Source organism: Chinchilla lanigera, unplaced genomic scaffold (assembly GCF_000276665.1).
Source record: "Chinchilla lanigera isolate Chin_1 unplaced genomic scaffold, ChiLan1.0 scaffold00012, whole genome shotgun sequence".
NCBI classification, from domain to species: Eukaryota; Metazoa; Chordata; class Mammalia; order Rodentia; family Chinchillidae; genus Chinchilla; species Chinchilla lanigera.
This window is the reverse complement of record NW_004955413.1, coordinates 7,070,620-7,084,473: the sequence shown is the minus strand read 5'-3', so window position 1 is coordinate 7,084,473 and position 13,854 is coordinate 7,070,620. Positions and strand designations below refer to the sequence as shown.

Sequence of the window (13,854 nt, the reverse complement as noted above, 5' to 3'; positions counted from 1 at the left end):
TGAACTCACTATGTAGCCCAGGCTGGCCTCAAACTCACAGTGATCCTCCTGCCTCAGCCTCGCAAGTGGTGGAATTACAGGTGTGCACCTCCATGCCTGGCAATAGTCAAGCGTTTTAAGAAAATAGTCAACCTTTGGAAAACAATTCTTAATGAACAGTTGTCTCCAGCCTCTCTTGCAGACCCTAATTACAGATGCACTCTGGGATTTCCTAGAATTTGTGCTGGAGTGGATCCCAAAAGGATTCATGATTTTCATCCAAAAGAAGCAGCTGCGAGTTCTAGGTTCTGTGCTCAACAAATCTAGGGAGAATTAGTGAGAACAAACATGCCTATGTTGTTTAATAATCAAACAAATAAGTTATTTGTGCACAGATGTACATAAATTCATTCTTTCCTTCACTCACTCACCGATTCACACGCTCATTCACATATTTGCCAAGTCCACACCATGTGCCAAAGTCCTAAATTACGTGTATCTATGGTTTATCATAACGACGCTTGCTCTAAGATTTTTGTATGATATAAGATATTCTCTCATTAGCATTGCTACTGTAAGAGTCAGTTCTTAAAATTGAGATTAACTGGACCAAAACAACAAAGAAGAGCCTAATCTAATTGCTGACAACAATCATCTTAAGCAATGACTTCAAAAGCCACTCTCCCTAGCATGAACAAAGTTAACACCTGCACAACTGCCGGGGAGCGGAAGGGAGGACAGCCGAGGGGCTCCGCTGGAGACCTCCAAGTCCAGCCCAGACCCAGTGGTGCTCAGGGTTTCTCCTAAGGAAGCCACAGGGGTCCTAAGAACTCTAGGAAGCTTTCAGCCTTTCTGGACGAGATGTAGGTTCTGTGATGCTGAAAGCTGATACAATTTAAAGAGCCCTCTTTGACAAATGTAGAAGTCTGATAGCAAACTTGCTAGGGCCACTGGCAGAGTATCGCAAAGGGTCCACGCCAGGGTCCATGTCCACGCAGGATGGGGGCCCAGAAGCTCGTCACCTTCAAGTCAGGTGCGGCACACCTGCACCAGCTGTCTCAGTCAGTAGCACAGATGCAACAGCTTCTCAGGCTCACCTGGAAGCAGCTGTGAGCCTCCATCTGCCCACACACCTCCCCGTGACTGACCAGAAATAACGCTCTCCTCCTCTTCGACTCTGTAGATCTGAAGAGAGTGGCCTTGCGTGACAGACTCCAACCTGGGACTATAAAGGGAGGGAGATGCTAGGAGATGCAGTTCCTGACTTTGAAGAGGCGAAGGATGATTCCAAGCTGACGTGAGATTATCCAGCTTCTCGCCCCAAGGAAGAGAATACTATGAACTGACTTAAGGAAGTTAAGGAGACTTCAGGCCGTTCCGGGGACTGGAGCTTCCAGCAAGGAAGCCTTGACACATTAGCATCTGCAGCTCGAGAGAGTGAAGCATTTGCCTACACCTGGTGCTGAAGCAACAAGGGCGGAGAAGAGTCAGCTCGAGTCACAAAGGGCCACGCAGAGAGTAAGAGTGTTTCCAGCAGTGTTCAGCGGGGAGGAGCCCTGACTGTTACATTCTGTGTGGCATTCACAATAACGCCGTCAGTCCACTTGTGCTCCCCATTAGGTGTTAGGACACCGTGCAGAACGAGACAGGAATGGCCCCTGTATTCAAGGATGCGAGCCCCAGTTACCAGACATATGTATAATTAAATTTTCTGGCAGCCATAGTTAGAAAAGAAAAAAAGAAAGAATAAGAGAGAACGAAAGAAAATTAATTTTGATACATTTTTCATAACCCAGAATACCCAAGATGTGTACTATCGTTTCTACATATAGAAATGACTAGTGAAGCCAGGCATGGTAGCATACAGCTGTAATCCCAGCACTATGTGAGACTGAAGCAGGAGAATCACATTTGAACCCAGCCTGGGCAATTTACCAGCTTGGCTATACCCTGTCTCAAAAGTTTGAGGGGAGAGGGTATATCTCAGTGCAAAGGCCTTGGGTTCAATCTTTAATACCTCAAAAAAAGATTAGTGAGGTTTTTATAATCTCTGGCACTGTCTTCAAACTCTAGTATGTACTTTACACTTACAAGGCATCTTAATTTGGGCTCACCACAATTAAAGTGCTCAGTGTGAAAGCCAGGCGAGGTAGCACACACCTGTAATCCCAGCACTCAGGAGGCTGAAGCAGGAGGATGCTTATGAGTTCAAGGCCAGCCTGGAGTACATAATAGGTTTAAGGCCAGCTGAATGACATGGTGAGATGCTATCTCAAAAAACTAAAACAGTAAAAAAATAAAATAAAATAAAGTACTCAGTGTGACCAGCAGATATCATACTGAGTAGCACAAGTCTATGCAACTAGAAGTGTAGACTGAATCATTCTCCAAAAGTTCATTATGGCAAGACCCGGACCTGAAATCTGGACGACACCTCAGCCTGGTGACCCATGAAGAGAACATTACATGTCAGGCTGGTTTGGACTTTCTTAATGATATATAATAGCCAAAGGTTTTCCATAATTCTGAATAACTGCATAGCCATCTTACTGATAAACTCTAAGGTGTGTAAACAAAATGAATTTATAATAACGTCCCTTGCCACACTGCCTTTGTGGATACACCTGTTCCTTCTCTAACTTTAATCTATATTGACCTTCCAAAGTGAATATACATACAAGTGCGCTTCCATTTTGTCAAACAGAACTAAAAATAGAGTGAAAGATTGGCTGTAACAACTTCCTCCTAAGAAAATATTGCACTTTTAGATCTGAGATTATTTTTTATCATTTTGGTTTTGTTGTTGTTGTTTGTTTGTTTGTTTTAGATATGGTCTCACTATGTAGCCCAAGTTGGCCTTGAACTCAAAGCAATCCTCCTGCCTCAGCCTCCCAAGTGCTAGGATTATACTAGATGTGTACTTCCACACCTGGTAAGACCCGAAATTATTAAGGCAAAAAAAAAAAAAAAGAAAAATCAAAAGAAAGAAAGAAAAGATAAAGGTAAATAGCAATTACTAAGAAATTGAAAAAGTAAGTTTAAAAAGCTGATTACTTTAGCATACGCTGATTTTATATAAAGTTCCAGTTTCTTGCCGGGCGTGGTGCATAATCCCAGCACTGTCATCTCAGCACTCAGGAGGCTGAGGCAGGAGAATCGCTACAAGTTCAAGGGCACCCTGCCCTACAAAGTAAATTCAAGGCCAGTCTGAACTGCATAATAAAACCCTGTCTCAAAAAGACAAAAAAAAAAAGAAAGAAAGAAAGAAAGAAAAGAAAATCACAAAGAACTGAAACGAAGCCTGTTAAATTATTCATCTCAATCTCACTCATGTTGGAAAAGACAAACTGAGGCAGAGAGAAATGAAGGACTTTCTCACACTAATTCCTCTGCACAGCGGCAAAGCTGTGATCACAACCTGAGCCTCTCTGCAGTCCATATGTGTTGGTGCTGGTGTAAATTCTCCCACTTTCTGCTGCTGGATGTAGAGGTGCTGCAGCTCTCTTGTTGACTAAGCACACAGGAATTGGAGTCTGCTAAAATGTCAGCGCCGCGGACGATCTGTAACTCTGACCTCACTGCAAGAACAGAGCCAGGCTCTCTGGCCACTGAACTGTTGAGATCTTTCCAGTTAAGACCTCTGGAAAGGAAACCAAACAGCTGTGGGTGATTTTCTTTCAGAGCATTTTGGAACTCACTTTCTGAAACAATGAATAAAACACATCCTCTTCTTCCTGCAAAAAGCGTCCTTTTCTGCTTCTTTCTTTGCACGTTATTTCTCTTTGTTCCCTCCTTTAACCTGCTTGCTTTATTTATTCTTTCAATATTCTTTGTAAGGTCCCTTCGTGTCACTGTTCAGGAGTGAAATCTCATGGATCGTGTGAACTATATTCTTGTCTGGAAGATATGCTGTCTTTATTTTTTGACCGATGTGATAATTCTTCCAAGTGCACTCTCATCTCGCAGAAGAGGAAAAGAGGAAAGCCTACGACCTATCTCCCCTTGAGTTTTTGCTCCTTAAATTCTCCCTGTTCTCTGGTACTGGGATGCACCCCCAGGGCCTTCACACTGAACTACATCTCTAGCCCCCACCTTTTGAGACAGGGTCTCTCTGCGTAACTCAGGCTGGCCTTGAACTCACTGTGTAGCCCAGGCTGGCCTCACACTCATGGTGAGCCTCCTGTCTCGGACTCTCAAGTGCTGGCATTACAAGTGAGCAGCATCACACCCAGCCTCTCCCTTTTTTTTTTTTTTTTGAGAAAGGGTCTCACTAAATTGCCCAGGCTGGGCTCAATCTGAGGTCCTCCTGCCTCAGCCTTACAGAGCACTAGGATTACATGTGTATACCACAACTGGCTCTCCTTTTTTTTCCCCCTCTTTAAACTGAACCCTTCTTCCTAGCAGGGTGGGGTGGTACATACATTTAGTCCCAGCACTCTGGAGGTTGAGGCAGGAGGATCACCACAAGTTTGAGGCCAGCCTGGGGTTCATTATCAATTCAAGGCTAGCTTGACCTACAAAGCAAGACCCTCTCTCAAAAAAATAAAATAAGATAAATTTTAAAATAAACGTAAAACTAAAGAGATTGCATTTTTCTTCATAGTCAGATCTTCCCTGGACCTCATTCGCATCCTTACCGGCTCACTGCAATAATCTGTTCCATACTAGCCTTTCAGGGGTGTCTGTTCAGTGGGGCGTTGATGCTCCCTGACGTGGGAACCCTGGGGTGGAGACTGAGAAACAGTAAGGGAGGAGATGCAAAACAGAACAGTAATGACACGTCAGCACGTGAGTGAAATGAGCAAGCTTTCTAAAAAGAGCTATTGAGTTTTGAGTATTTCAAGTTAACCATTCCTCAGACTCTGATATAATTACATTTTCAGTAGCATGGTAACTGAGGTATCATTTCAAGCCATAGATTCTTTACCTATTTACAACCACAAGTTGACATTTCATTTCTTCCAAGATTTAAATATATAAACTACACTTAAAGATTATATACAAATCTTTCTTGAATGATATCTAACATTTAAGATATAACTCAACAAAATTCAGGGTGTTCAATATGACACAGTATCAAAATAAATTTATACCAAATTTATTTGCTATTCATTTAGAATATACTTGCTCTGTAATTATTCTAAGCCATCAACATACCAGTTGCAGTTCTTGCATTCATGGAGATCACGGCCCAGCACAGAAAATGGACATTGAACAGCTAGTAACAAGTATGATAAATATGAAAGGGTTTTGGTTAATTAATTATAACAATAAATGAGCATAGGTTATCTTTTCTGTGATGGATTTCATCATTTATGGATTCTATTTATTACAGTGTCTTGGGAATAGTAGAAGGTAATACACATAAAATGAATAAAGGAATGAATATATAAGTATTACAAAAAAACACTGTCAGAGCCAGGTGGGGTGGTGCACACCTGTATGTCAGCATTTGGGAGGCTGAGGCAGGAGAATCTGTGAGTTCAAGGTCAGCCTCAACTATATAGTGAGACACTGTCTCAAAAAAAAATAAGAGGGGAAGAGTAAACTTAAGTTCAAGTAGGTTAATTTGTAACAGCAAGCTTGCAAGAATCGAGTGGAATAGTTAACTTTTAGTGTATGGGATGCTGATATTCTGCCCTATTAATGTTTTTCTGCCATCTTCTCTTTTTTTTTTTTTTTCTGCCATCTTAAAAGAAACAGAAAGCTTAAAAACCTGTATGTCAAGAGTCAGAAAACATTAGAAATATACATTATACTAACTGACTATAGCATTTCCATTCTCCAGTATCTTGATTTCATGAGTTCCCATTATATTCAAGATTCATAACCTGTACGTGGTGGTGCACACATGTAGTCCCAATACTCAGGAGGCTGAGGCAGGAGGATAACCATGAGTTTGAGGCCAGCCTGGGCTATATAAGTGAGTTCAAGGCCAGTCTGCACTACACAGAGAAACCCCGGTTCAAAATACAAAAACAAATAAAGTAGGCCAAAAGACCCATAGCCTACCACTCCCATGGAATGAGATATCTTACTAATGCCAAAGGATGGAGCCTGACATTTAAAGGCGGCTGTTGGGCACATGGGAGCCTATGGACACAAAAGAATGTCATTTTATTTGAATTGCATTCACCAATGATCTCACTATATCTAATAAGAGAAAAGCAGAGGAGCGCAAGTTAATTCACCCCAAGAAGTTGCTCCATTTACTAGCATCGGAGGGCAGAGGGTGAAAACGGTCAGGTAACATGATGACTTGCAGGAGTCCCTTGGAGATGCCCACAGTCTTTGTGAGCAAGGGTTGCCTGAAGGTTGGGTGTAGGCTGGACTTCCGGTGAAATGCCCATGGGCATGTGCCTAATTGCTCTTTTACTACCAGACCGGACAAGGAGTCTGCTCTAGCGCCTGGTCCACAGTTCACGCCATCACTCAACTCTCCTTTGCAGCTCAGGAACTAGGGTTCACTCTGACCGCTGTTCAACAGGTATAACTAGACACACCTGCATCTCCATTTCTGCCCTCAATGTAGTCTGGTCTCTGCAGGTTACTAAGCACTTTCCTGGCCTCTGTTATGGCTGAAACTCTTAAGCCAGCCACATGTGCCTAAACAGGCCACGCTGCTGTGCGAGTGAGACGGGAGTCTGTCGGGAATGTGCTTGACATCCAGTCCCTCCTCCTCCAAACGGGACCACAGTCATGGGGAGGGTTTTGTAATCAGAGGCTGCCTCCCACCCTCACCCAGTGAACGGGGATAGCGTATCACCCCGGGTTCAGGTTGACATCTGAAATGTCCCGAGTCTCCGGTGTTCAGAGGTGGGGTTGGGAGGGGATGGGATTGCAGAGGTGCAGCCCAATGCTTTAAGAGGAGGGGAGGGCCCAGGTGGAGCAGGCTGACGTGGGGCAAAGGCCTGGAAGTGGGGGTGTACCCTTGTCCTGGGCTCCTTCCTTCTCTGCATGTTTCCTGAGCCCTTGCCCTCTGCTGCACCTTTCTACAAGCTCCTTTTCTGTCCTGGAAGTACAGCAATCAAGGGTTCATTCAGAAACAAATTTGTGTTGGGTACGGTGGTGCAGGCCTGTAATCCCAGCACTCAGAAGGCTGAGGCAGGAGGATCGCTGTGACTTAGAGGCCAGCCTGGGCTACATAGTACATTCAAGGCCAGCCTGGGCTATGTAGTAAGACCCTGTCTCAAAAAAAAAAAAAAAAGGCAAATTCGTTGGAAAATTGTGCAGGAAGCTACTTCACTGGGCAGTAACCTCCACCTCTCCCTGCCTCCAGTTCCACCAGGCTCCCCGGCTTGGAGCCATGGGAGCCGAGAGGAAGAGAAAGGACATCTGCGAACGAGATGAATGGCAGGGCTGCGGCTGCTTCTCCGCCTTTTGTAGACACTGATTTTCACGTATCTATTCTTGTTTCCATCCCACACGCCAGCATGAACCTCAACTCCCGCTTTGCTGTTCTATCCCAGCTCCATTTCAATTTCCAATCTGATTTATGTAAATGAAACTGCCTGTTGTTTATGCCGCAGTAGAAGAGCTGTAGAGCATTCCGACGAACTCAGTTTGTTTCTCTGATTTTCTTTTTCCTTCTTCCAAAAAGGAAGCCAAGATTTTGGCAGTTCGTAGGATGCAGGGCTGAGCGCAGACGTTGTTGCAAGGCGACTCCTCTTTCTGTGCTGAAATCCCAGCCCGGGGGAGCGGCCATGCCAGGGGGTTGAATGGGCAGCACTGGGCCTTAGTGTCTTTGAGAGGGGATGGGGAAGCCAGGCCAGCGCCTCTCCAGTCTAGGAAAGAGACAACAGGTTACTACGGGCGACTGGGGTACAGCCTGTGCTTTGTACCCCTGGAAGGACTTAGAAGTGCGGGGTTCCTTCGCAGTGGGCATACTTGGGCAGCACCCTGCCGCGGGAAAGATTCTTACCAACACTGGCCACAAAAGCCATGGAAAGCCTGGACGTGGCACTGCTGAAAGCTGGGCGGTGCTCACCTCCGCAGTACCAGTGGTTCTCGTCCAAACACCACAAGGTGTGCTCTCCACAAGAGTTCAGACAGCACAGGCACAGTGGGAAGCGGAGGACCGTCATGCAGGGAGGGCTCTTTGACCTTTTTTTCTTTGTTTTTGTCTTTTTTTGTTTTTGTTTTTGATACAGGTTCTTGCTATGCAGTTCAGGCTGGCCTTGAGCTCACTTTGTAGCCCAGGCTGGTCTTGAACTCGCAATGATCCTCCTGCCTCAGCCTCCTGAGTGCTGGAATTACAGGCATGTGCCACCATGCCCAGCTTGACATTTTTTTTTTCTATTTTTCTTTTTTTAAAAATTTTTGAGACAGGATCTCATTATGTAGCTTTTTGTTTTGTTTTTGCTTCTGTCTTTTTGAGGCAGGGTCTTGCTATGCAGGTCAGGCTGGCCTTGAGCTCACTTTATAGCCCAGGCTGTCCTCAAACTCGCAGCAATGCTCCTGCCTCAGGCTCCCCAAGGGTGTGACGATAGGCGTGCACCACCATGCCCAGTTCAATTTGATATTTCAACAGTAAAAGTTCCACAAGCTGGAGAAGCCTCACTCTAACGAAGCACACTGGAACTCTGGGGCGGGACTGAGCGTGACTCTCAGAAGTCTCTGGTGCTAAGTGTCTGGTAGAGGGGGACGAGAAAGTTACCACCGTTTCTACACAATTCTACACACAAAATGATCCACTGGGAGATAAAGAAAGCCAATGTACATAAGCACAACCTGCTCTAGCATTCATCAGTTGCTTGGAAAATAAGACTTTCTTGTGGGGTGTGAATACAAAACAATCATTTCAGAATGAATTGTTAAAAATTAAACCTCACCTGTAATCCCAGCACTTGGGAGGCTGAAGCAGGAGGATCACCATGAGTTCCAGGCCAGCCAGAACTACATAGTGAGACCCTGTCTCAAAAAATAAAAATTAAACTTCTACCCAGGTGTAGTGGCACACACCTGTAAGCCCAGCACTCCGGGTGGCTGAGGCAGGACAATCACAAGTTTAAGTACAACCTGGGCAACTTAGCGAGACCCTGTCCCCCAGAAAAGGGAGGGGGCAGAATATAGCACAGTGGCAGCAAACCTATGGCATTCATGCCCCAGCGGGCTATTTGTATCGTTGGAAGCTCTAAAAGGTTCTCCATCACTGGATTAGCGCGAAGGCCCTGGGTTCAATCCTTTGTGTAAAACAAAACCAAACAAAACTTTAAAATGAGTTGGGGATATAGCTTACTGCAAAAGCCCTGGCTTCAGTCTCCAGTACGGTAACAAAACAAAACAAAGAAATTAAAGTTCTGCTGGAAGGTGGAGAGCAACGCTGTCACAATTGTGCACAGGGTGAAGTTTTTTTCTGCACACTCGGACCCACAGCCCAACGCACCGTTTGCGGAGCTGGAGCACGTGAGAGCTGGAGCTTTTAGACTGCGAGGAAAGGATTCCTCCAGAATCAGGGCGCTTCGGGAGATTGCGTCCCGAGAGAACAGAGGAGTCTGTCTGCCTTGGGATAGCGGGGGCGGGCAGGCAGCTAGAACACGACCGACTGTCAGCCCAAGGACGACCACGCTCACAGGCACTTCGCCTCCGTGACTGTGACTGAAGAGATCCAAAAGCTGGGCTCAGGGCTCAGAGCCAGCGCGAGGGGTAGCTCGGCCTCCCAAAAGCGGCCTGGGAGCTGCGGGAAGCCGAGGGTTCTCACAGTGCGCTGGAGACCGGCACACAGGACACAGCCCTCGGCCGGCCGGGGCAGCGCAGCGCTCAGCAGCTGGGGCGGGAACAGCAAAGCTGAGCGTCTTCTTTTTATTTTTTACCTTATTTTATTTTTTCATGCACTGAGGACTGAACCAAGGGCCTTTTCACCGAGCTACATTCTCAGCGCTCTTTTATTTTCTATTTTGAGACACCGTTACCCTAAGTCACTACACTGCCCAGGCTGGGCTCAAACTCCTGATCTTCCTGCCTCAGCCTCAGAGAGTGCTGAGATCACCGCCATGCACCACGGAGCCCGCTGAAATTTTAACTTTTTTCTTTTTTTTTTTTTGAGACAAGGTCATTCAGGCTCTGTAATTCAGGCTGGGCTGGAACTTGGCGGCGAATCTCCTGCCTCAGCTTCTGTAGTGCTTAAATTACAAGCATGTGCCACCATGCGCTGGTTCGAATTTTTAACTTTTTATAAGCTTTTCCTGTTTAAACTTTACACTAAATAGTAAGCATCCCTCCCTGGTGAAAGAAAATTTCCCCGGGGCGCTCTAGGGTTGGCAGGAATGGATAATAAGAACTCCAGAGTGTTCCTAATGCCCTGGTTCTAATTTAACACAGGAAGACAAGAAAGGGGCAGTTCTGGAGTTGCCCCGGTGACTCAGCCTCTGAACCAGTCCTGTGATCACCTGGCTGGGAACACAAACTCACCGCTTAGCATCAGCTCTACCGAGGGGACGGAAGACCTGAGGGCAGCAAAATCAAATGTTGTAAGACATCTTTTCCTGCTAGAGAACTTGCTGTGGTTTCCGGAAGGCTCATGTTTTGTGTTAGATTTTTAGTTTTTGGAGCAAGGCTCTCGCTGTAGCCCATTCTTCACCCCTAGCGCAGCCCAGGGTGAACCTCAAGCTCATGATCTTCCTGTCTCAGCCTCCTAGCATGCATTGATGCCTCGGGGCACAGGGACTTCACACACATCCTTGCTGGCTTAGGGGCATGCGCGGGCTCTGCAGGGGCCAACAGTATTTAGGTCTAAGAAACTTTAATTCACTGCCTGATTGTCAGTTCCTGAAGTCAGCAGTTCTCAGACTTCAATGCATATCAGCACCCACTGGAGGGCTGGCAGATGCTGGGACCCAGCCTGAGGGTTTGGATTCAGGAGGTCTGGGGTGGGGCCTGAGAGTTGGCTTTTACAACAAGTTCTTGAGGCCACCAGTCCCAGTTCCACACAGAGAACTACTGCTGTAAAAGCCACCTGGGGCCCGCCTGTAATTCCAGCTCTCTGGGAGGCTGAGACAGGAGGATCACTAATTCAAGCCCAGCTTGAGCAATTTAGCAACTTTGTAAGCCCCTGTTTTCAAAAGTGAAAAAGGGCTAGAGAAGTAGCTCGGAAGGCTCTGGGTTCAACCCTGAGCACTGCTAAAAATAACAAAAACAGAAACAAAAGCAGTCTGTGGATTGTTTTAGTGCTACTCTTGTGATATTTCTCTAGATTTGAAATTATTAACTAATTAAAGAGTTAAATATTTTAAAAGACAAATTTCATCCTTTCAGACTTCTTATGCATTTACATTTGTATACATACACTATACACTCAAATATATTTTTCTGTAATTACAAATTCGCGTTTGATATTGATTATCTCTAAGTTGCCACAATAAGACTAGAGTCAGGCTTGGGTGACTCAGCAGTTTAGCTGTGGACGGAGGATATAGCTTAGTGTGAGGCTCCGGGCTCACTGCGCAGTACTGACGCTACCGTGTATTGTCAGTTCTACAGAAAGTAACCTACTACACTGAAGGGCTTTTCCCCCTATCTTTACAGGATCATAATGATGCCGATTCATGTCTCAGCAGTCCTGGGCTTGTAAAAAGCAGTTAAACACTAATAACTTGGGAATACCTTGCATAAGCAAGTGATGTTGGGTGTTGTGGTGCTTGCCTGTAATCTAAGCATTCCGGAAGCTGAGACAGGAAGATCATGTGTCTGAGGACAACACAGAACACATAGTAAAACCCTATACTAAGCAAAAAAAAAAAAAAAAAAAAAAAAAAAACACCAAGAAAGAAAAGGAAAGAAAAAAGAGAAGAACTAAGTGTTAATAGGGCAGGTTTCAGGGACTGAATGGCTTTTTTTTCAAATTTTTATATTAATTAGGTTTACTGGTACATTTTAGGTACCCATAATGATCACATTCGCCATAGGGAGCCTGCACCTGTACATGGCATGACTTGGTTCTTTTTTTCCCGCTCCCTTACCCTCCCTTCAACCTTTCTTCTGCTCCTTATTTACAAGAGCTTTGTTTCCCTTTCTTCCTCTGTTTCTCATCATTTTTTTCTTCTCCCTTCTTTCCTTTCCTCCTTCCCCCTTTCTTCCATCCCCCCTCCCATTTGAACATTCTCTTCCTATTTCACAGTATCTATTACACATTTTGGCCCTTATTTGTACTTTCAGTTTCTCACAGAAGAGAAATAATGTGGTATTTACCTGTGTGTCCAATTTATTTCATTAAGAATATGATCTCATGGTGCATCCATTTAGTTAGAAATGTCTTCAGCTTATCCTTCTTTATGGTAGAGTAGTAACCCATTATATAAAAAAAACCCACATCTTCTTTATCCAGTTACCAGCTGATGGGCATTTGGGCTGTTTCCAAGATATAGCTATTACAAACTGTGCCCCTATAAACATGGGTGTGCATATATCACTGTGGTATGAGGTTTTTAACTTTGGAGGGAAGATACCAAGAAGGGGAATAGCTGGGTCAAATGGAACCTCTAATCCTAGTTTTTATTATAGCTTATTTTATTTTATTTTTGAGACAAAGTCTTGCCATACAGTCCAGGCTGGCCTTGAACTCACTATGTAGCCCAGGCTGTCTTTGAATTCATGGAGATTTTCCTGCCTCAGCCTCCCAAGTGCTGGGATTTACAGGAGTGCAGCAACAAGCTAGGTTAGTCCTAGTTTTTAAAGGAATCTTCACATATATCTCCACAGTGGTTGCACCAGTCCACACTCACATCAACAATGGAAAAGGGTTCCTTTTCCCCACAGCCCCTCCAGCATTTTTATTGGTTGACTCCTTGATGATAGCCATTCTTTCTGGGTGAGATGGATTCTCAGTGTTCTTTAATTTGCATTTCTTGAAAGACCGATGATGCAGAACATTTATTCATATATTTATTTACCATTTGTATTTCTTCTTCTGAGAAGTGTGTATTTATGTCAGATGCCCATTTTTGGATTTGGTTTTTAAATTTGGAGGGTCTGATGTTTTTTAGTTCTTTATATGTTCTAGATAGCAGTCTTTTGTCTGAGGAACAGCTGGCAAAAAATTTTTCCCACAGTGTGGATCTCTTCACTCTATTGGTGGTCTCTCTTGCTATATGAAAGTTTTCTAATAAGGTGAGTTCCCAGTTCTTGCTTCTTTGATAGTTCCTGTGCAACTGGGGTTTTCTTTCATAAAGTCTTTGCCTACACCAATGTTTCACGTGTTCTACCTAGTCTCTTTTCCAGCAGATTTAGTGTTTCTGTTTTAATATTTAGAACTTTGATTTTAGTTTAGTGCGTGGTGAAAAATAATCTTTGGCATGTAAAAAGCCAGGCTTCCCAGTATCATATATTCAAGAAGCTATCTTTCTTGCAGTGAAGGTGTTTGGCACCTTTGTCAAAGATAAGGTGCCTAAGAATGTCTGGAGTTATTATGTTATCTTCTAATATGTTCCATTGATCCTTGGGTGGTTTTTTTTTTGCCAGTACCATGCTGTTTTTATCATAGTAGCTTTGCAGTATAATTTCAGTCAGGGATTGTAGTGCCATGTCTTTGCTGCCCACAATTGCCTTTGCTGTTCTAGGTCTCTTCTGTTTTTGGGGGGGTTGGGGGACGACCAGGAATCAAACTCACGACCTCATGCTTGCCAGGCAGGTGCTATGCCACTGAGCTACATCCCCAGCCTTCTAGGTCTCTTCTGGATCCAAGTGGTTTTAGGATTGTTTTCTGTAGGTCTGTAAGATATGCTATTGGAATATTGATCAGGATTGCATTAAATTTGTATAACAATTTTTGAAGTATGGCCAATTTCACTGTATTGGTTCTGCCTATTCAAGAACAAGGGATAGCTTTCCATTTTCGGATATCCTCTTCTAGCTCCTTCTTTTTTAGAGTATGGTAATTTT

At 44.5% G+C, this 13,854-nt stretch overlaps 1 long non-coding RNA gene across 1 annotated transcript in view; it reads right to left on the bottom strand.

Moving 5' to 3' along the window:
• Positions 1–7,143: 7,143 nt before the first annotated feature.
• The window catches only part of LOC106147925, a 13,768-nt gene continuing 7,057 nt past the window's right edge, over positions 7,144–13,854 (bottom strand). Inside the window, exon 3 of the long non-coding RNA XR_001232959.1 lies at positions 7,144–7,763. This is a non-coding gene — a long non-coding RNA (uncharacterized LOC106147925). The remainder of the gene's footprint in view (positions 7,764–13,854) is intronic.